Below are 22,464 nucleotides of genomic sequence, written 5' to 3'. Positions count from 1 at the left end.
CAAACTGAGAGCTCTTTATCTCTGCAATCACTTCTCTGCCCTGCCCCCAATATTCTAAGATAAATCATAAGCATACCAATTTCAGTATCAAAAAACAAAAATGTATTAAAATGTAATTTAGAATTATGTGATGTAATTATGTGATGTGGAAACTAAGGACATATATAAGTAGCTCTGGAATACATTCCACATCCTAGAAAACTAGAATTTTGCTTTTGTGGAGAATAGGAGAACGTCCTGTCTTCAAGGGGTGGCGTACCAGACATGAAATTACATCTTTATATTACACATCAAATATTTGATATCTCAAATGACACTTTGAAGGTTGAAGATAAAAGGCACTTTCCAAAGTCTTGGGGGTATAGGTACTAAGAATCAAGGGATATGTTGGGGATTCTAATTTTTCCCATTGTCTTCAACTCTGGAGGTCAGTCATTCACTATTAAAAGTTCATGTTTTTCTTAATTCTTATCCAGTCTCTCTTCCTTTTCTCTACTTCTCTCTCTCAGAAGTCTCTCAGTCTACTGGATATCATATCTCCCTGTACAGGGATATATGGCATCCTATGAGAGACCACCAATTCCTTCCGTATATGGAGTTATACAAATAAAAACAGCAAGACATATATATATATATATATATGTATATATATATGTGTGTGTATACACCATATACACATATATGTGTGATTATGTGGTCAATATATTACAATGGATTGTCTACATTTATAGACATGGCTCAAAGATGGATCTGAAGTCAACTTTGAACAAATAAGAATCAGGACCAGTGTCCACATCAACAGCATGTGAACTGTTGGAAAGGAGTTGTTAGAAAGAGAGAAACAGGTAGGTCAAAAATACTATCTATGCTGGGAGCTATTTCCCCCAATCTCTAACTAGGGTATTATATCTTATTTGCTCTCATCAAATATTTTTTATCCAAAAGATAATAGATCCAGAACAGGAATCACTTCCTTGGTGATTAAAGGTAGAAGATAATCTTTGGCTTATACTTCCCTTCTCTAACACTGGTTAAGGATATGTTCAGGAAAGACTAGTACCTCTGATGGGAAGACTGCTGAGCCCTTTACAAGTCTGCTTTCCACCTTTGGTGTCCACCTGATTCACCTAACTCTTATCTCTAGCTCCAAGAAGTTGTAGCATACATAGCAACCACACCCCGGTAAACTATTTCAGCAGACAAGCTAATCAGGTTGAAGTTAACCTAAGGATCTCAAACCCTATAGCAAGTTAGGGAGCTGTCTACCCCAGGCATGTGACGACTTCTCCTGCTGGGATGGGCAGATGAGAACACTTTATTCCAATGGCCATGAAGATGGCTGAAGCAGGTGCTGTGGAGCTCTTAATGCTTGGGTTAGACATCAAGATCATTACCAGTGCAACAACTTTGTGCAAGTCTGCTTCACTTAAATCCAATTTATGCATGAATAAAAAGACATTACCATGCCATTTTACCATTTCTACCTATCTCAAAGTCCTATGACAATAGACAAGTGATGAAGCTGCAGGTGAGGATACACTGAGAGCTAAAGTCACAACCCTACATATAGGTGGCCCAGGCCATTGGGTCATTTTCTCAGTGGAAGAGCAGTGGGATTTGGCAGCCCCCTGAGTGTCTGAGTAGCCTTACCAGGGGTCCTCAAACTTTTTAAATAGGGGGCCAGTTCACTGTCCCTCAGACTGTTGGAGGGCCGGTCTATAGTAAAAACAAAAACTTTGGTTTGTGGGCCTTTAAATAAAGAAACTTCATAGCCCTGGATGAGGGGAATAATCGTCCTCAGCTGCCGCATCTGGCCCACGGGCTGTAGTTTGAGGACCCCTTAAGGATCGCACCACTCACTTCCATGTGGGAGGAAAAAGTTAGAAAAAGTTCCTAAAATTTGTCTACTTACCCAATCCTGGCCAGGAACAATGGATCAGCAGCAGGCATGTATCCTACTCTGCAGTCAAGACACTAAAATATATATAAAAACTTCTGAAAAGCTAATTCTTCTCACCATTGGAATGCAGAATGTGTATACACTTATAGACAACACAAAATCTAATAAACCTGAAAGAATAGCTCTTGTGGCGAGAGAACTCAACAGGTATTTAATGCATATAGCAGTCCTGAATGAAACAAGGCTGGCAAATGAAGGCTAACTTCCTGAAGTAGTAACTAGATACACATTTTTCTACAGTGGCTGCAGTGAAAGGGAGCATCTTGAAGCTGGTGGAGGTTTTGCAATCAAAACTAATCTAGTAAACATGCTTTCCAAAAAGAGTAAATGATAGGCTAATGACAATGTGATTATGTGATTGGCACTTGCAGGATTGCCACACTACCATCATCAGTGCCTATATTCCCACCATGATGAACCTGTTAAGGTCAAAGAAAAATTTTATGAAGACCTGGTGACTCTTATAATCAATGTGCCAAAAGAGAACAAGCTTATAATTCTGGGTGACTTTAATGCTAAAAAATTAGGTTCAGAATACCAGACATAACAGAGAGTCCTTGGGAAAAATGGGGTTGGAAACAGCAACAGCAATGGTCATGTATTATTACTATTCAGTTTACCTAAATACAATAAAACTTTGTGGATTCACCCTTGAAGCAAATATTGGCTGCACAATATCTTAAGATTATGTGATTGTAAGAAGAAGAGACAGATCAGATGTGAGAGTGAGCAAGGCAATGTGTGGTACAGAGTGCTGGACTGATCATAGATTTATCTTCTATATTACAGGGGTCCTCAAACTACGGCCCGGGGCCAGATGCAGCAGCTGAGGACGATTATCCCCCTCACCCAGGGCTATGAAGTTTCTTTATTTAAAGGCCCACAAAACAAAGTTTTTGTTTTTACTATAGCCTGGCCCTCCAACAGTCTGAGGGACAGTGAACTGGCCACCTATTTAAAAAGTTTGAGGACCCCTGCTATAAGCTGAATATTCGCATTCAACAAAAGTGGCAACCCCAAGGCAAAAAGACTATTAGAAAAATTAATATCAAGAGATTAGAATGCTTCTCTGAGAGGGAACAGTTTGTTGCCAACTTGGAGAGTAAGTTGACTACTTAACATGTAAAGGACTGCTTGCCATCTGGGGGAGGAGATGGAGGGAGGGAGTGAAAAAATCGGAGCAGAAGTGAGCGCAAGGGATAATGCTGTAAAAAATTACTCTGGCATGGGTTCTGTCAATAAAAAGTTATTTTTTAAAAAAAAGGATAAATTGAGCCAACACACAGTTGATAACAATAGATCAGAAAGGCAATAAGCAGCTTTCAGAGATTTGGTATACAGCACTGCATTTGCTCATCTGAGTCAGAACACTCACAAACATCAAATCTGGTTTGATGAAAATGATAGGGAAATTCAGAAGCTGATAAATGAAAAATGAGAACTCTACAGGGTATATCAGCAGTATAGTTCATCTATCTCCAAGAAATTGATTCCATCAAAAGTATGATTAAAACTTAGATGCAGGATTCTTTGATCACAGTAAAAAGGCAAATAAAATTCAGTTTTATGGTGATAGCAACAATCCAAATAATTTTTATAATATATTGAAGACTACTTTTGTGCCAAACACTTGTAGTGCATCTCAACAATTCAGGGCTGATGGTGCCACACTGATTAGTGATAAGGACATGATCCTAGAGAGATGACCTGAACATTTCCATGGTGTTTCCAACAAACTATCATCAATCAACGCTGAAGTTATTGAACATTTACCTCAAGTTGAAATTAATCACTCCATAACTGAAGTTCCAACTGAAGAAATTTTGAATGTCATTAAGCTACTTTCATATGCTAAAGCACCAAGTGCTGATTCTATTCTATCTGAGGTTTATAGGGAAGAGCTCATACAAAAACTATTTGAAATTTTCTAGTTTATATGGTAAGAGAAAATTATGCTCTAGGAGTTCAAGGATGCCTCTATTATCCATCTTTGTAAAGGTAAAGAGAATAGATTGTCCTCTGACAATCACAGAGGGGGTCTCTTAGTCATTGCTGGCAAGATTCTTGCCAGAATCAGCCTTAATAGATTGACCCTACACCTAGAAAAAGGTCATCTACCTGAGAGTCAGTGACCAAGGACCCAAGGAACAGTCAATGTGATGTTTACTGCCCAACAACTCCAGGAAAAATTCTAGGAGCAGAACAGAGATCTGTATACAACACTTGTAGATCTGACCAAACCTTTGATACTGTCAGTCATGAGAGCTTATAGAAAATAATGTCAAATTTGTTTACCCAGAGAAGTTCATCAGTATAGTACATCAGTTTCATGATGGCATGCTTTCCCAGTTACCAATGTAGTGAAACTCCTAGAGCATAATTTTCTCTTACCATATAAACTAGAAAATTTCAAATAGTTTTTGTATGAGCTCTTCCCTGTAAACCTCAAAAGCTCTAATGCTTTTTAGCATGATGTTTTCAGCCATATTGTCAAATTCTTCGATGAGGACAAACATGGAAAGTCAGCTAACTCACTGATGGCAAATTCTTCAATTTGAAAAGGCTACAAGCTAAAGTGGAGAGTGTTGGTACATGATTTTGTTTGCTGATGATTGTGCATTCAATGCAGCCTTTGAAGCTGAGACACAACAAAGCATGGATCAATTCTCTGCTGCTTGGGCTAATTTTGACCTAAAAATGAACACCAAGAAAATACAGGTCTTCCATCAGTTAGCATCACATCATCCATATATGGAACCATCAGTTACAGTAAATGGTAAAGTTTTGAATGTTGTGGATAAGTTCTCTCACCTTGGTAGTATACTTTCTTGTAATGTTCACATTGATAATAGAATTGAAACACACACTGTCAGAGCTAGCTTAGTGTTGGGATATTCTAAATGAAAGTGTGGAAGAGGAAAGATATTAGACTGACTACCAAACTGAAGGTCTACAGAGTCATCGTGCTGACCTCATTGTTGTACACCTGTGAAAAGCCTGGACAATATACCATGCCAGGAAACAGAATCACTTCCATTTGGATTGTGTTAGGAAGATTCTGGAGATTACCTGGCAAGAAGAGATACCAGACACTGACATCTTTTCTTGAACTAAACTTCCAAGCATTTCAACTCTACTGCAGAGAGCACAACTCCATTGGGCTGGTCAAATTATTCAAATAACAAATGTATGCTTGCCAAAAAAATTATTTTATGGAAAACTCACACAAGGCAAGTACTCACAAGATGGTCAGAAAAAGCAATACAAGGACACTTTCAAGGTATCTCTTAAGAACTTGAGAATCAATTGTATGACATGGGAGACACTGGCACAGGACCGCTCAGCATGGCATGTCTTAAACAGAGAAGATGCTGTACTCTATGAGCAAAGCAGAATTGAATTATTCCAAAAAAAAGTGATAAGCACAAACTTAGAGAAGCTACCCCAAATGTTCATTTGAACTATCTGTATCCAACCTGTGGCAAAGCACTCTGAGCTTATCATCATCTGAGTCTCATCAGCCACAGTTGGACACACTGCAATTAGACTCTAACAGTGATGTCATTTTGGTCTTCTTCAAGAACAAAGTATAACAATCAACCAACCAACCAATAATGGCTAGAAAAAAAATATCACAAATAGCAAAAATGAAGTAAATCCATCTATGCAAACAAAATAGCAAATGGAAAAATTTGATGTTTTATTCTGATTTGAAAATAATAAAGGATATACAAGAATAGATGAAATGTGATTTCAGCTCAAACGTAGAGAGAACAATTTCACCCAGAAGAGATCTGTTCTTAGCATTCTTTAGAATTTTCTCTCTCTCTTTTTTTTTTCCTGAGGCAATTGGGATTAAGTGACTTGCCCTCGGGTCACACAGCTAGGAAGTGTTAAGTGTCTAAGGTCATATTTGAACTCAAGTCCTCCTGACTTCAGGGCTGGTGCTCTATCCCCTGCTCTACCTAGCTGCCTCTCTTTAGAATTTTCTAAAATACCCAAGGATGTGATAGAGTCAGCTTCCCATACATATCTGCCATTTCTAAGTCTTTCTTTCTCTCCACCATCTACCTAAAACATTCTCTATCGAGTATGTATCTCCAAAGCATATCTGGAATCAAACCACCATATCTCTCTCAAAGATATGAAGGATTATGCACAGTATTCTCCCTTTATTCAGAAATCAAATGTCTCCCTTGCAGTGTATAATACAAAAGCATCCCAAGCTCCAGAGTTCCTTTTAAGTCTCTCCACTTTGAGGAGATGCCCAAACCAGCCATCTTTCATTTCATGCCATTCATCCTATTTTGCCTCTGATGTTCCAGATTTCTACACCATGCCTCAGTGAGGCTTTCCCCATTAACCTTCCCAGCTTCTCAATTCCTTCTTGTGTGCTGTATTCCCCAGTAGAGCATAAGCTTCTTGAGAGCAATGACTATCTTTCTTTTTCTAACTTTTTTATGCCCAATATTTAGCACAATACCCACCCAGATAATAAGTGCTTTAAAAAAATGCATTTTACCTTGCCTTGATAGCTTGTGGAGAAGCCATTTTTTGGCTTAATGTCATTTACCCTTGAAGTTAGATTGTCACAACCACAATCAACCACAAAAGCATATTGGCAGTCATAATGTTTCAGTATTAGTGCTTTGTTTCTCTAGCTCTCCTAGAGACAGCTAGGTGATTTGATGACTAGAGTTCTGGATTTGGAATCCAGTTGAATTGGAATCCTAGGATCCAAAATTAGATTTTGATTTTGAATCAGCTTTGTGGCCGTAGGCAATTCACTTAAACACTATGTGCCTTGGTTTTTTCCATCTATAAAATGAGAAGAAAGGTCTCAATGCCCTTTTAATATTCCTTTCAACTCCAAGTCTATGATATTATGAATTTTATTCTTGGAAGAGCCTCTAACACGTTAAGGATTCATCATAAGTATTTTTCCAGTGCCAATGAGCAATGTAAATCTCCAGTTTCCTCTGTTTTGGTAAACATAAATATGTGTGCATAAGTACATAACCCATTCTAGGGAATTCATTGAAAAGCGGGTAAAAAAAAAAAAAAAAAAAACTGAGAACAAAGGCTAATCAGAAGATTGAGCACTTCAAAAAACATTATATGAACCATATATCACCCCTAGAATTGGGGGATGTTGGATTTTGAAATCTGGCTCTGTCTGGTACTAATTTTCCACAGGTTTTCTCTCTAACCTTGTGGATACTTTAATTCCTATTGACCTTATAATTATCTGATTACTTGTGGGAATTTGGACAGCTCCAACAATGCCTAAGTATCATTTCCTAGCCTGTAAAATAAGGATAATATAAAATGATAATACTAATTCCTGCTCTGTCTACCTCAGGACTTGTTGAGAAAATCAAATAAGAAAACTGATGTAATGTACTTTGCAAATTATAAAGCACCATATAAACTCAACTACTTTTATATGTAGAGATGCACTGTGAAGCCAAAAAAAAAAAAAAAATACATAGTATGACTACAACAAAGTAGAAGCAAAGGCTAATAAAATGAAATTAAACATTAAAAACTGTTAACTAAACATTAAAAACCTAGCATGAACCCAGAAGAGAAAAGAAAAAGAAAAATGTTCTGTCTTCCTTTCACATAAAAGTTGAATTACTATGGGTGAGAAATGTTACATGTGTTGATTACTTTTTTGGGACCATTTTGCTCTTTGAATCCTTGTTACAAGAGAATGTTTGATGGATTAGAAAGACACATTCAGAAATGAATGTAATTCAAAAGCAAAAGGCATCAATAAAATGTTGGGATTTTTTTTCTTTTTGGTCCCTATACTAGTGCCTCAGTGTGATGCAGAAGAGATATTAAGGAATTGTTTAATAATTGGATGAGGGAAAGGAGGAGGGATTTGTGCTGCATACTTTTACATTTAATCTGCATTTATTAACATTTCCTCCATTCCTTTTTTATGTCTAGACAATTAACATAACAATCAAAGCCTTGATTTGTAGCATTTGCTGATTTCCAAGAAGTTCATTCTTAGACTAAGAATTTAACAAGTGGCTCTCTGTTGGAGTAACTCAGCACAACCCTGTGCAGAAATAACCCAGCATTCTGAAGGTTGCACATGTAGAAAGGGCAAATCTATCCTAGCAAATCTGCTAACATAGATGCTAGCATAAAGAATATGTTAGTTGTGTGATGAAATGGAAACACCCCTAGATTTTTAATTAAAGTACCTGGGTTCAAATCTTTGCTTTTCCACTTAGTAGTGTTATGACTTTAAATAGAGATAATCTTTGATCACATGCTGCATTTGTAAGAAAATGAAATTGAAGAGGGATCAGTTTTCTTCCTGCTTTAAATTCTATCATCATAAATATCTATCTGGTAAGACATCTGCACAAGATGAAGGCCTGAATAGGAAACAGATTGCCTAACTCGCATATCTATTCCATCAAAACCCTGAACTTCAAACCAGACTGAATAATGATTAAGATACCCAGTAAGAAACTACAGTCAGTGACTTTTCAATCCAGACATATCCAAAAAAAAAAAAAAAAAAAAAACAACCAGAAGCCTGTGGGCAAAGGGAATAGGGAGAGTCTCTTGTAGCTAAAAGAGGCAGACAGACACAAGGCTTTCCTTTCAGAGGCAACAAGTGCAAAGGGGCAGCTTGGTTGGAAAACCCCAGAGTAAGGACTCAGAGGGCTCACATTTTAATGCAAAAGTCAACATACAATGTATGGAAAACTGAGTTAGATAAATAAGAATACAAGTCATTCTCCAGTTGATAAATGGTCAAAGGTAGTTTTCAGACAAAGAATTCAAGGCTATCGAGAATCATATTTTAAAATGCTGTAAATATTAATTAAATAAATGCACATTAAAACAACTTTTGACATACTACCTTACACCTATAATATTAGCTAATATGACCAAAAAGGAAAATCATAAATATTGGAGGAGATGTAGGAACAGTAGAACACTAACACACTTTTGATGAAATTGTGAACTGATCCAAGCATTCTGGAGAACAATTCAGAACTAAAGCCAAAGAGCTATAAAATTGTACATACACTTTGACCCAGAAATACTACTATTAGATCTATATCCCAAAAAGATCCAAAAAAAGGGAACGAGAGGTGGGGGAGAGGAAGGACCTATATGTACAAAAATATTTATAGCAGCTCTTTTGTGGTGTCAAAGAATAAGGGAATAGCTGAACAAATTGTGATATACAATTGTAATGGTATATTATTGTGATATAAGAGTGAAATGCTTTCAAAAAAAAAAAAAAAAAACCCTAGAGTTACATGAACTGATGCAGAGTGAAGTGAGTAGAACAAGAACATTGTACGTAGTTGTAGAGGGCCAGTATTGAATAAGTCCATGTACAGAAAGAGTTCGGTCCAGGTATTACTTGAGACCTGCTCTCTGTAAGAGTGATCAATTCAAAGTATTGGCTCACTATCCCCTCCTCCCCCCAACAAGGAATGAAAGACATATACTCCATATAAATTTAGCATAATCTTAATGAAGAATGCATATGACAGAAACAAGGCAGCACAACTATGCTATTTACTACTCTGTCTTGACAAATAGCTTGTTATTAATAGTTACTGTTATTTATGATCTTTTTATGACAGATACTTTGTTATTGCTAGTTAGTCATACTGAAATGTCTAAGTGTGGGCTATACATTAACCCTGGAAAGTACGTAGTGCCACCTGGAGGGAGTTGGTATAAATACAACACTAGCTTAAAGAGTATATAAACTCTAGCTCTCAGATTAATAAACGAAAAATTGCCAAGACATTTTTCCTCCTGGCTCATGCATATTCAAATCACCCTCACATTCTCGATATTCACTAGAGCTGGACTCCAACACATAATAACAGCAATTTTGTACAATGAATAACTGTGAATGACTTAGCTCTTCTTAGTACTGCAATGATCCAAGATAATCCCAAAAGACTCATGATGAAAAATGCTATCCACCTCCAGAGAAAGACCTGATGATGTCTGAATAAACCCTGAAGCATTCTTTCTTCCTCCCCCCCCCCATTCAAGTTTTCTTCCACAAAATGACTAATATAAAAATGTTTCACATCCTTGTACATGTATAAGCTATAACAAATTGCTTATTATCTCAGGGAGTAAGGGAGGGGAAGGAGGGGAGGAGGAGAAAGAGAAATAAGGGAATGGAATTTGGAACTTAAAACTTTAACAAACTAATGTCAAAATTGTTTTTACATGTATTGTGGGGGGAATAAAACACTAAAAATAGAAACACAATGTAAAATAAGTTAGGTCTATTGTAAAGTATGGTTAAAAAAAAGACAATATGCAAAAATATATATATAGGAAAGATATAAACATTAAATTAGAGGATAATCTCAGAAGAAAGGCACTAGATTGAGGAAGCTTCTTGTAGAAGGTAAGATTTGAATTGAGATTTAAAGTCAGGAAGGCAAGGAAAAGGCAGAGAAGAAGGAAAATAAATGCAGCATGGGAAACAGACAATGAAAGCTGGGAAGTGGAGTGGTATGTTGGAGAAACAAAAGTTAAACCAATGTTCTTATGTCACACAGTACATAGAAAGGAATAAAGTATTAGAATGCTGGTAAGGTAGAAAGGGTCCAGGTTATGAAAGGACTTAAAAAAACAAACACAGGATTTTATATTTCATCTTAAAGGGAAAAGGAAGCCATTGGAGTTTATTGGGAGAAGGGGCAAGAAAAGGGCATGGATTAGCTGAGTGGAAGATGGGTTGATATAGAAAGACACTTGAGACAAGTAGGCTAACCAGAATGCTATTGCAATAGTCCAGGCATGAAGTAGTGAGGGTCTGTAACAGAGTGACAACCATGTGAGAAAAGAGTATATACGAGAGATGCTCTGAAGGCAGAAAATACAAAACATCAACAGGTTGAATACATGGGGTGAGTGAGAGTGAAGTGTTAAGACTGACACCTAGGTTATGAGTTTGGGTGACCAGGAAAATTACAGTGCTCCCAACAATAATAGGGAAGTTCAGAAGAGAAGAATTTTTGTTTTTGTTATTGTTATTGCTATTGTTGTTATTATTTGGGGAAAGGGGGATATGACAATGAGTCTAGTCAAAAATTCACTTTTTTGGTCAGTGCAAGAACACTGGTGGCCCAACCTGAGACTAACTGGGCTGAACACCCCATGGAAAAACTTAGTGGGGGCAGATTCCCCAATTCAGAGACCAAAAAAAAAAAAAAGAAAAAAATGTTTTAAAATACTAATCAGTACCAAAAATTATTCAAATCTAGAGATCCTCCCCAAAAAGGAAAAGTAATGTCAGCAACCAGTTTTCTCTATCCAAGAGATCAGGGGCACTAAACTATAGGCTAGAAGCACGGCAGGCTTTTTCACTTGGCTTCTCCAGCAAAGAAGGAACAGCTATTTGATATCAGGCCTGCCTCTGCCCCAAAATTTCTCTCCCTCCTTCCTTCCCTTCCTCCTTCCCTCCCTCCTTCTCTCTCTCTCTCTCTCTCTCTCTCTCTCTCTCTCTCTTTTTCTCCCTCTCACTCTGTCCCTCTTTTCTCCCCTCTCATAAATTAAAATCATTATACAGGCAGCCATTACACTTCAAATCATTCCTAAATAATTTTGCTATTTAAACAGTAATTGGCCTATTTAATGCAGAACTCTCTGATCACCAGAGGATTAACAGCATCCTTTAGGGGTTGTCAGTTTCTGGACTTAATAATGATAAGGCTAATTAAAGAGAAATAGCTTACTAGTTTGGAACTAGTAAGCGGAGATCCTGGCTAATCAAGAATTTGTTCTCTGACCTCTGTTTTCTTTGTCTTTCTTAAACTTAATATAAATGGCAATTTTATATTTATATGCTTTGTGTGAATGATAATAATAATAATATGTGATAATAGTTTAAGTAGGACAAAAGAAGTAAAGCCCAAAGAGGTAATATTTTATCACAGAAAAAAAAAACCTGTTTTAGAGTCAGAAAACCTGTCTACATAGTTACTGCCTGTGGAACCTAGAACAAATAACTCAAACATCCTAGAACTCAGTTTCACTAAGTTTCACGAAGTATAAGATAAGGAGATTTCATGGACAGACTTTTCAGTTCATTTCTGGTTCTGTGTATATAAAGAGAAAAAAATAGTCAGAGAATGAGAGACAGAGACAAAGAGAAGAGAGACTTTAAGAAAGAAGAAAGAGAAGAGACAAAGATGAGAGAAGGAGACAGAGAGAGACAAAGAAAAAAGAGAAACAGAAAAGGGTGGCAAAGACAGCAGAGAAAGATGGAGCAAGAGAAGAAAGAAGAGAAAAGTCAGAGACTGTAATGGGCTGAGGCTTGAGTTGATGCACTGAGGTCCCAAGCACATGAGGCTAAATAGTAATTGGACCATACTCTATTAATATATAAGCTTGGAGAAAGAATGGCCCCCACCCACTCTTTGTGCAAAGTCCTGATGTGTTGTATAGGAAATGACGATTCTGGTGGGTGGAGGCAGGGGAGTGAAAAAGGAAGGGGAGGAGAGCTCAGGCCCCACTTGCTCTGCTAGCTGGCTTCCTGTTGCAGCTTCCCATATTGCTATCGCAATCCTTTTTCACCTCTTCACTTCAATAAAGACTGAAGATTTTTCCCTTAACCTGAGTTCCTGACTCCGGCTGATTTTAAATACACGATCATTACAAGAGACAGAGAGAGAAAAGAGAGAAAAAGTAAGGAATAAGGAAACAGAAAAAATAAAGGAGAGAAAAAAGAGGAACAGAAGGAAAGAGAGAGTAAGAGAGAGAACAGGAGTGGAGGTGAGGAAGGGGAGCCATGGAATAAAATATTTACAAAAATGTAAATCATGTAAAACTTATAAATGTTATATCCCTTGCTGAAGGTGAAGATAAAACATCATACAATAAAAGTGGACACTCTTGGTGTGTATCAAGGTGGTATCAAAGTCAAATAGAAATGGATGCCTGAAACCTGAATATTGACTTAGAAAACCACAAATTAACGTTATATGTTGTATTATATTTTTATTTATTTTGTTAAAAATTTCCAAAGAGAATTCTGAGAAGATGGCAAAGTAAATAAGAAAAGTCCAAGCTTTCCATATTTCCTTCACAAACAAGACAAAATAAAGCCTCAGAGCAAACTAAAGCAGTGAAAATAAACAAGAGTTAGGGCAGAACAGTCCTAGAACTGGAGAAGATCTAAAGAAAGATCTCAGAATGGAGGTTTGACCTGTTTGAAGTGTAAACAACTGCAGGTTAGTTCCACTAAAACAACAAAGTATGAGCCACAGGAATTGTTATGTCCAGGACAGTGTGGAGTGTTGGGTGTCTGAGTCCAGGAAGATTGAGGGAAGCTCTGTTGATAAGGGACACCAAGATACAGTTCTTTGTGAGAAGAAACCAGCACACTTCCATGAGTGCAGAAGCACTGGGACAGGAAAGCTATTGGCTGCTAGCACTTACAGGAAGCTGGAGTTCTTAATGCATGTTCCAGGCCAGAGGGGAGAACTGAAGAAGTTCTGAGACCAAAGGCACTATTCCCCATACCCCAGAACTAGAGGTGATTGTCATCATTTCAGTAGTTTAAGTGATTCTAAAAATTTTTAACTGCATAGGGAGAGATAAAAAGGAGCAATATGCTAATCCCTCAACAGAAAAAAATTACAACTTCTTGAAGGCTTAGAATAGATGATGATTAGCATTATTTTAATTAAAATGTATATATTGTTTTTTAAACATAATATTACTGCACATTTTATAGACTACTGTATTATATAAACATAACTTTAATGTGCTCTGGGAAACCAAAAAGTTTATGTGACTATTTTTATTGCAATATTCACTTTGTGATCATCTGGAACCAAAGTTACAGTATCTCCAAGGTATGACTACACTTGTACAGAGGGATTAGCATTGTTAAAATCCTTTGCAAAACAGATTTTAATACAATTTAATATAATCATTAAATTTCTGTTTTGTCAACAATTATGTTATATGGTAACAACTAGCTCAAACCTTCTGGCTCTAACCCTATTAGCCCATATTTCACTTGAAACTTTGGAGAATTTACAAAGTTTTACATTCTTCTTGCTGTTTATATCTTTACCCAAACCCAGTACTTGATTTAGGCACTGTCAACAACAGACTGAAGGAAGTATCTTTTCAAAAAGAAACAATTAGGATATGACTTGGTAGTTAACTGGAGCCCTTCTAGTTAAGGATTTCTTTCTTATCAAAGTGACATGTAAGCTATGAGGAGGAGGTTGGTTTCTTGGGGATTTTTTAATTGGTATTGACTATCATTTAACTTGCTAATACTGGAGTCCCTTTATTCCATTCTTCACCTCAGACACAAGCCCCACAAAGGGGAAAACTTCCATTTTATTACTTATAATTGCCTTTTGATATGTTAGCAAATTGTCATGTTGTTATATTTTAGGGTTTTATATATAGGGTTTCATCTAGTCTCAATAGAGATCTCTTGAAACAATCATCTGGTTTCTAAACACCTCTCCCTTTGAGTATTCTGGAATGGGCCTATTTTCAGAGCAATTTCTCTCAGCAGATATGCTTTTTTGATTCAGGTTACAGAACTAACTCATTTTATTATGTTTTACAGATATTGTAATATTTTTTAAAAACAAATTGAAGGTTTGTGACAACCTTGTATTGAGCAAGTCTATTGACACCAATTTCCCAACAGTTTGTACTCACATCATGTCTCTATGTCACATTTGGTTACTTCTCATATCACCCTAAGGGCAATGTTTAGAAAGACTGGTTAGCTGACAATGAATTACTGGGGAGATAATTTTTGAGAAAGCAACAAGAACAAATGATTATATATGTCAAATATAAATTATTCTAATAGGATACACAGGCCTTGAACATGTTCTGATAGTAAGTTCTAAAAATTAATTTCATAATGTTATAGATTCAGTTCATTCTCTGCAAAAACTGGGCATTTTCAAATGTTTAGGTTCTGATTTCTCAGTAATTATTTGAATTTCTAAAATATAACAACATAAAACCAGATGACTTCAGTAGACATCTGAGCCATGAGATAGATTGTACTGATAATGGACATTCAAATGGATTACTTATAATGAGACTGGATGTTCACCCCTCCCTCTCACTCCTTCTCTTCTCTGTAAGGCCTATTTTCCAAAGGGGATTAGTACTTCCTCTCAGTGTCCCCTTTTCTCTCTTAATTTCCTTTTAGCTCTCCCCCTCCTCTTCTCCCTCTCTTCAATGCGTTTTCCTTGAAACATAATAATCTGATTGTCCAAGCCTCGCACTTTACAAATGAAGAAACTGAAGCCTCAACTTAATTCAAGGTTAAGTAGTTTGCCCAAAAACACAAAGGTATTGGGTGAGTGAGATTTAAACCCAAACCCTTTGATGCCAAATACAATATTTTTTCTACTATAATACTTCATTAGGGAATAATCTAAAAAGACACTTGGATCCTTTTGGGGGCAAGACTTATATTCTACAATTTAAGCAAATTAAAGCTTTAAAGAACACTAAGACCTTTGGGACCCCCTAAATCATCAGCAGAATTCATGATCCTATAATACATGTAGGGTATTAAGTCATACACAAAAGAAGATGAAGAGAAAGGAAAAACCAGGTCTGTAATATGCAAATCATTTAACAAATGAAAAAAGAAAATCTTCATGCACTTGAGTGCAATTACTATTATTCTTGTTATTTATATCATTGGGGCAATCCTGCTCTTCTAAAAACATGGAAGGTCTTTATCTTCACTTTGTTCCATCTTCTTTGAGGGAGAAACTGTTTTCTTTTGTTCATTTTGCTTTTTAACAGCCTTCTTTAGTTTTTTCATGGTGGCTGCTAGTGACCTCAGAGTAGAGATATTCAATCGATAAAATGACAATTGTGGTAGCTGAGAGAGCTAGTGATTTCTATGAACAGTTCCTGAGGACAGCTCTCTCTTTCTCTCTCTCTTGTTGTCTTTCAGAAGAAAGGCAAGAAGACTGTGGCTATTCCATCAACTAAAAAGCCTGGTGTCATCCACCTGCCAAAAAAACAGTCATGATGCCTATCAAGAAGACAGCAGACTCTCCTGCCAAGAAAGTGGATACTCCTGTCAAAGTATTGTCAAACAAGGCAAGAGGGGGACACCCCAGCTAAAGCAGCAGCCATTCTCACTAAAGCAGCAGTCTCCCCAGACAAGGGGAATAGAATGCCAAAGAAGTTAAAGAATATGACAAAGAGAGTAATATTGAAGATGAGGAGATGGAGAATTTGAATCATCCAAAGTGATGAAAATGGGATCCACTCCAGCCAAACAAAACTGAGGAAGAAAATAAAGAGGAAGAGAACAAAAGAAACTATGTATAGTACACCCACCAAAGGAAAGATAGCTTCTTTAAAAGCTGCCCTTGCTAAAGATAAGAAATCAGGGGAGAAGGAGGAGGAGGAAGGGGAAAAAGAGGAAGTTCCTGTCAAATAAACAACTGGGAGGAAAATGGAAAAAGAAAATGAACAAATAGAAACTTTACCAAGCCAAAAAATAGACATCGAAAGTTGACATTCTCTTCTTAGTTCTTGGGAACCTGAACTTCAACAAAACTGTTTTTGAGCTAAAAATTGGTATAACTGACAACTTTGCAAAAAATGACTTTGAAGTTGTGGATGTTCAAATTGGCACTACAAAGAAGTTTGACTATGTGGAAATTGATTCTGTTTAAGACATGAAAAAAATTCTGGAATTCAGTAACTCTGTAATTAAAGTAGAAAAAGCAAAGTAAAAAAAATCGAGATGCCAAAACATTTTTATAAGGGATTAATGAGTAGTAAGAATATTAGTAGGCTTATTAAGGTTCAAAGGGCACCCCAAAAAGTTGGAGTTTCAGACCAATGTTGCAAGGTGTCTCAAAAGAATTTGCAGGCTTGAACCCATCCCCAAAAGAGACAAAGTTTATTGTAATTATAACAGCAAGTGAAGTGAGATAAATTCCAAAAGAATTTAGCAAAGAACCAGACACAAGAAGATAAATTTATAGGAAAAAGTTAGAAAGATCAGGAGTTTCATGTTATTCATTTGTTGGTTTTATGGTTTACAGATAAGTTTGAGAGGTGGTCTATTCACTATTGTCTCAGGAACTTTGTTATCATTGACCAACAGATTGTTTATCTGGCAATTGGCAATGTTTGTAGTATTATATTATAGTATTCCTAAGGCCATGAGACTTTAGGATTATTGACAGATTGTTAGAATAGCACTTCTAAAGTCAGGGGGCCTCAGAATTACTGTTATATCGTCCCTAAAAGCTAAGTCTTCCCTTCTTTAGGGAAAGAAATATATAACTATATTACTATATTATTCCTAAAGCCAGGAGACTTTAGGATTATTGACAAATAGATTGTTCTAACAGCACTGACCTTAGGGTCAGGGAGCCTCAGTATTATTGCAACAATTCTCCTAAAAACTGAACTCTATCAAGCTGATCTCTGATCCTATTGTGGGATCTTAGGAAATTTCAAACTAGCGTTTTCCTCAGCATATGATGGCTATGCTTCCCCAACAGATGACAGAAGGTGGTTAAACAGACATAAGAAGAGTGTGCAACACAGAGATAATGATATACCTGGAATTTTCAAAAGAGAGATGGAGAATGAATGGTACAGGAAGAGTCTCTCCCCATACCTGAACCTGCAAATATAAAGAAGCAATGAAGATTCTATATCTCCATTGAAATGAATTCTGTTAGAAGCAGTAGAAGGAGCTAGGGAAGATGGACAGGCAGGATCAACCTCCCTACATGTTGGTGAGCTCCTCAAAGAAGAAAATTGGGAGGCACTTCAGGGAAGGATAAAAGCCAGAAAGAATATCCACCATCTAGCCTCAGGATTTCATAAATATCTGGTGGTTGTCCCCTTCCTATATCAGCAATTTGGACATATGCATTAAGCATTTTAAACTGTGTTTCTTTTAAACTCAAAGCTCACAAGAAAAAAGCTCCAACCTAGCTTAGGCAAAAAGATAATTAAATTAGTCATTATTCCTGAAATTCTTCTGCTGCATAGAATTAGTTTCTTCTTTTTTTACTTAAGACAATTTTTAAATGTATTAATATAGTAAGATTTTAACAGAATGAGGACCATTTGCACTAAGATCTGATTTTCTAATCCATACATATAAACCCGAGATCAAAAAGAAGAGAATATATCACTCATAAAATGGTAGTGTGAAAGGGAAAAGAGAGCCTTATCTCCGAGTCACAGAGAATATGGCAATTACAGAGAGTGCCCTCTCCTGGTCAATAGTGCAAAGCAGAAGGGATGAGCACTTGATTAATAACACCTGATCCTTATAGCTGATTAAGGTCCTTCTCTAATTCTAGGTGTACCCAATAAGGAGAATAATACTTAAAGTATTTACATCGAATGATTGTTATGAGGATAAAATAAGATGATGTGTTTGAGAGCACTCTGTAATCATAAAGTGCATTTTTTTTAATTATTAGGCATTATTAAGAAGCAGCATGGAATAGTAACTATTAGACCAAAGTTAAAGTCAGGAAGAACTGACCCAGAATATCAGGATGTTAGGGGTCACGAGCATGTCACTCAAATTCTCAGTGCCACAGATAACCCCCTTGACTAAAAGATGAGTTGCCTATCTATATTTAATGAATGTCTAAACAAAAATATCATCACCCATTACATCATGTGTATTTGGGACGATAATACAGACTAATTAAAAGAAGTAGAAAACAGATTATATTAATGACCCCAAACTTGTCCCTGAAACAAAATTCCATCTTTTTAATACTAACAATCTATGAGTTGCTCATGGAAAACAAATTTCTGAAGAATTAAAAATGAATATTACAAAAGACAATGAAGAGGAATATGGGAGAATCAGGGTTTAGCAAGCTGCAGCAAATAAAAGCTACAGAATGGAGTAAAGAATGTTATTAGGAAAATATATAAATGATAAAGAAGATGAGCTGATCATGTATTCAGAGCACAAGGTAACATGGTAACTGTCCCAAGCTCTGCTGGCATTCTCCATATATTAGGAGAAATGAAGGAAGCCCCCCATCAGCAGGCTAACTGGATTCCTCATGGTGAATTTATGGAAGGACATAGACAAGCATTACCCAAGATGGATAGGGAAAGATATGTAGAAATTTGCATCACTGAAGAAAATATCCAACTCCATGAGATCACAAAGCCATCTGTGTGTTTAGATATTCTTCTCTAGATCATAAGGTCTTTGGGGAGAAGAACTACATTGTTACCTATCTTTGATCTCAGAACCTAGTACATTACTTTACATGTGTTAAGCTTTAATAAATAGGAAGAAAAGAAAAGAAAAGGGAAAGAGGAAAGAGAGAAGGAAGGAAAGAAGAGGAGAAAGAGAGATGGAGAAAAATAGTAGAATGATAAAAGGGAAAGAAGAGAAAAAGAGAAATGGATGTTATTGAAAATCCCTCCAACTAGAACCTGAGAAAAAAAAATGATGCTATTGCAAAAAGGAGGAGGGGAACGATTTAAATGATGCTCTTTTTTTGAAAGCAGTTTCTAAAACATGGCGAGACCATACAAATTTTCAATTTTATAAAGAATGATGAAATAATTTAGAGTCAATCAGTATTAAATAGACTTTAATACTGAATGTAATCGTGAATAATGAGGGAAAATATTACTTTGCCTATGGTGAATTAAGTTCCTTTTCCTGTGTGACTGCAGTGCCCTCTAGTGTTCTTTTAATATTTTTAATGTTTAAGTTTATTCTAAAGAAAAAAAAATAATTCCATAGGAGAAAACACATTTATACTTATTTGCCAACTTATATTTTCAATATTTTCACATAAATTACCTCATCTGACCCTCACAAAAAGCCTACAAAGTAAACAGGGCATGTGTTACTCTCCCCATTTCACAAGTCAGAAAACTAAGGCACCGACTATCTCAAGTCCCTGGCTAGGATCATAGTTCATGGGATTTTAAAGCTAGAAATTAGTTTGAGTATCACTTAATTCAATCACATCATTTCACAAACGAGAACACCTGGGACTTTGAAAAATGATTATAGTGTGGGATTATGGTATCTATACTGAAAATAATGTAATATCCTCAATTTGTAATGACATCAAAATCAGCTGAAGGAACTGGAGTTGTTTAGCCTGGACAGACACAGCTAGAGCTTAGAGGCCACTAGATAGCTGTCCTAGAGCAGAGAGATCAGACTTGTTTGGCCTCATCCCAGACGAAAGTTCCAAAGAAGTCAATTAATGCTTAACAATAAGAGCAATCCATAAGTGGAATACACTACCTCCAGAAGAGTCAGTTTCCTGTCATTAGAAGCTGTGCTACAGGACAAAACAGTCAATGACTATGGCAATCTAGTGTTTGACAAACCCAAAGACCCTAACTTTTGGGATAAGAACTCACTATTAGACAAAAACTGCTGGAAAATTGGAAACGAGTATTGCAGAAACTAGGCATTGACCCACACTTAACACTGTATTCCAAGATAAAGTCAAAATGGGCCCATGGTTTAGATATAGAGTGATATTATAAACAAATTAGAAGAATATAGGATATTTACCTCTCAGATCTGTGGAGAAGAAAAGAATTTGCGACCAAAGAAGAACTGGACCTCATTATTGAACACAAAATAGATAATTATATTGTTTAAAAGTTTTTGTGCCAACAAAACTAATGGAGACAAGATTAGAAGGGAAACAATAAATTGGGAAAACATTTTTACATTTAAGGGTGCTGATAAAGGCTTCATTTCTAAAACATATAGAGATTGACTCAAATTTATAAGAATTCAAGCCATTCTCCAATTAATAAGTGGTAAAAGAATATGAACAAACAATTCTCAGATAAAGAATTTTAAACTATTTCTAGTCATATTAAAAGATGTTCTAAATCACTATTGATCAGAAAAATGCAAATTAAGACAATTCTGCAACACACTTGTCAGATTGGCTAAGATGACAGGAAAAGATAATGATGAATGTTGGAGGAATGTGGGAAAACTGGGACACTGATACATTGTTGGTGGAATTATGAAAGGATCCAGCTATTTTGGAGAGCAATTTGGAACTATGCTCAAAAAGTAATCAAACTGCAAAGTCTCTGATCCAGCAGTATTTCTACCGGGCTTTTATCCCAAAGAGTTCTTAAAGGAAAGAAAGGGACCCACATGTGCAAATCTTTGTGGCAGCCCTTTTTGTAGTAGCAAGAAATTGGAAACTGAATGGATGCCCATTAGTTGGAGAATGGCTGAATAAGTTATAGTATAAGTTATAGTATATGAATGTTATGGAATATTATTGTTCTGTAAGAAATGACCAGCAGGATGATTTAGAAAATCTTCCTCACTTCAGGGCTGGTGTTCTATCCACTGTGCCACTTAGCTGCCCTTCTGTATATGCATATTTATGTACATATACATAGTATGTCAAATACTGGCCTTCTCTAGAGTGGGGTGGAAGAGAGAAAGTTTAGAACTTAAAATATGACAAAAAATAAATTAAGTTTAAAACAAAGTAAATCAAAGTAAAACAAAAGAAAGCAAGCAAGCAAGGAAGGAAGGAAGGAAGAGAGGGAGATAAGAAGGTAAGGAAGGAAGAAACAACAAGAGAAACAGAGAGACCGACAGAGAGGGACAGACAGAGAAACAGACAGACAGAGCCAGAGACAGACAGAGAAAGAGAGACAGAGACAGACAGACAGACAGACAGATAGACAGAGATTGAATATTTAGGTTACTTGTCAAAGATCACATAAATAGTAAACATCAATTAGGATTAGAATCCAGGATTTCTAACTACAGAACCAAGACTCTCCATTATACCACTGACCAGAAGTTTGTTAGTAAGTGTTTAACAACTAGTTCTCTGGAGGGAAAAATCTATGCAGGATACACTTGAAGTTTAATCTAAACTATTGGCATTTTCTTCTCCAATTTTTTAAATCTAAGCAATCAAGAAAATAATTAATCAAGCTCTGATTTGTAACCTTTGTTAATGTCTGAGGTATAAATGCTCAAATTGAAAACTTAACAATCAGTTCTTATGAGCCAGTATGAGCTGACTCCAGCATACCCCTGGCCAATCATGAGGGTTACTTATTTGGCTTAATTGGTCATAGTCTTAAATACAACTTCTAAACAAGTACATCCACTTTTAAAATTGAACACAAAGTTCAATGAAAACAAATTTCATTTTTATTATTATTATTATAGCTTTTTATTTACAAAACATATGCATGGGAAATTTTTCAACATTGGCCCTTGCAAAACCTTCTGTTCCAACTTTTCCCCTCCTTTCACCCACCTCCTCCCCTAGATGGCAGGTACATATTACATCCAATACATGTTAAATATGTTAAAGTATATGTTAAATACAATATATGTATACATATTTATACAGTTATTTTGCTGCACAAGAAAAATCGGATCTAAAAAGAAGGTAAAAAAAATCCTGAGAAGGAAAACAAAAATGCAAGCAAAC

This window comes from Antechinus flavipes, chromosome 6, assembly GCF_016432865.1.
Source record: "Antechinus flavipes isolate AdamAnt ecotype Samford, QLD, Australia chromosome 6, AdamAnt_v2, whole genome shotgun sequence".
In the NCBI taxonomy this organism is placed as follows: domain Eukaryota; kingdom Metazoa; phylum Chordata; class Mammalia; order Dasyuromorphia; family Dasyuridae; genus Antechinus; species Antechinus flavipes.
The sequence above is the reverse complement of the archived record's forward strand: the minus strand, read 5'-3'. Positions refer to the sequence as shown.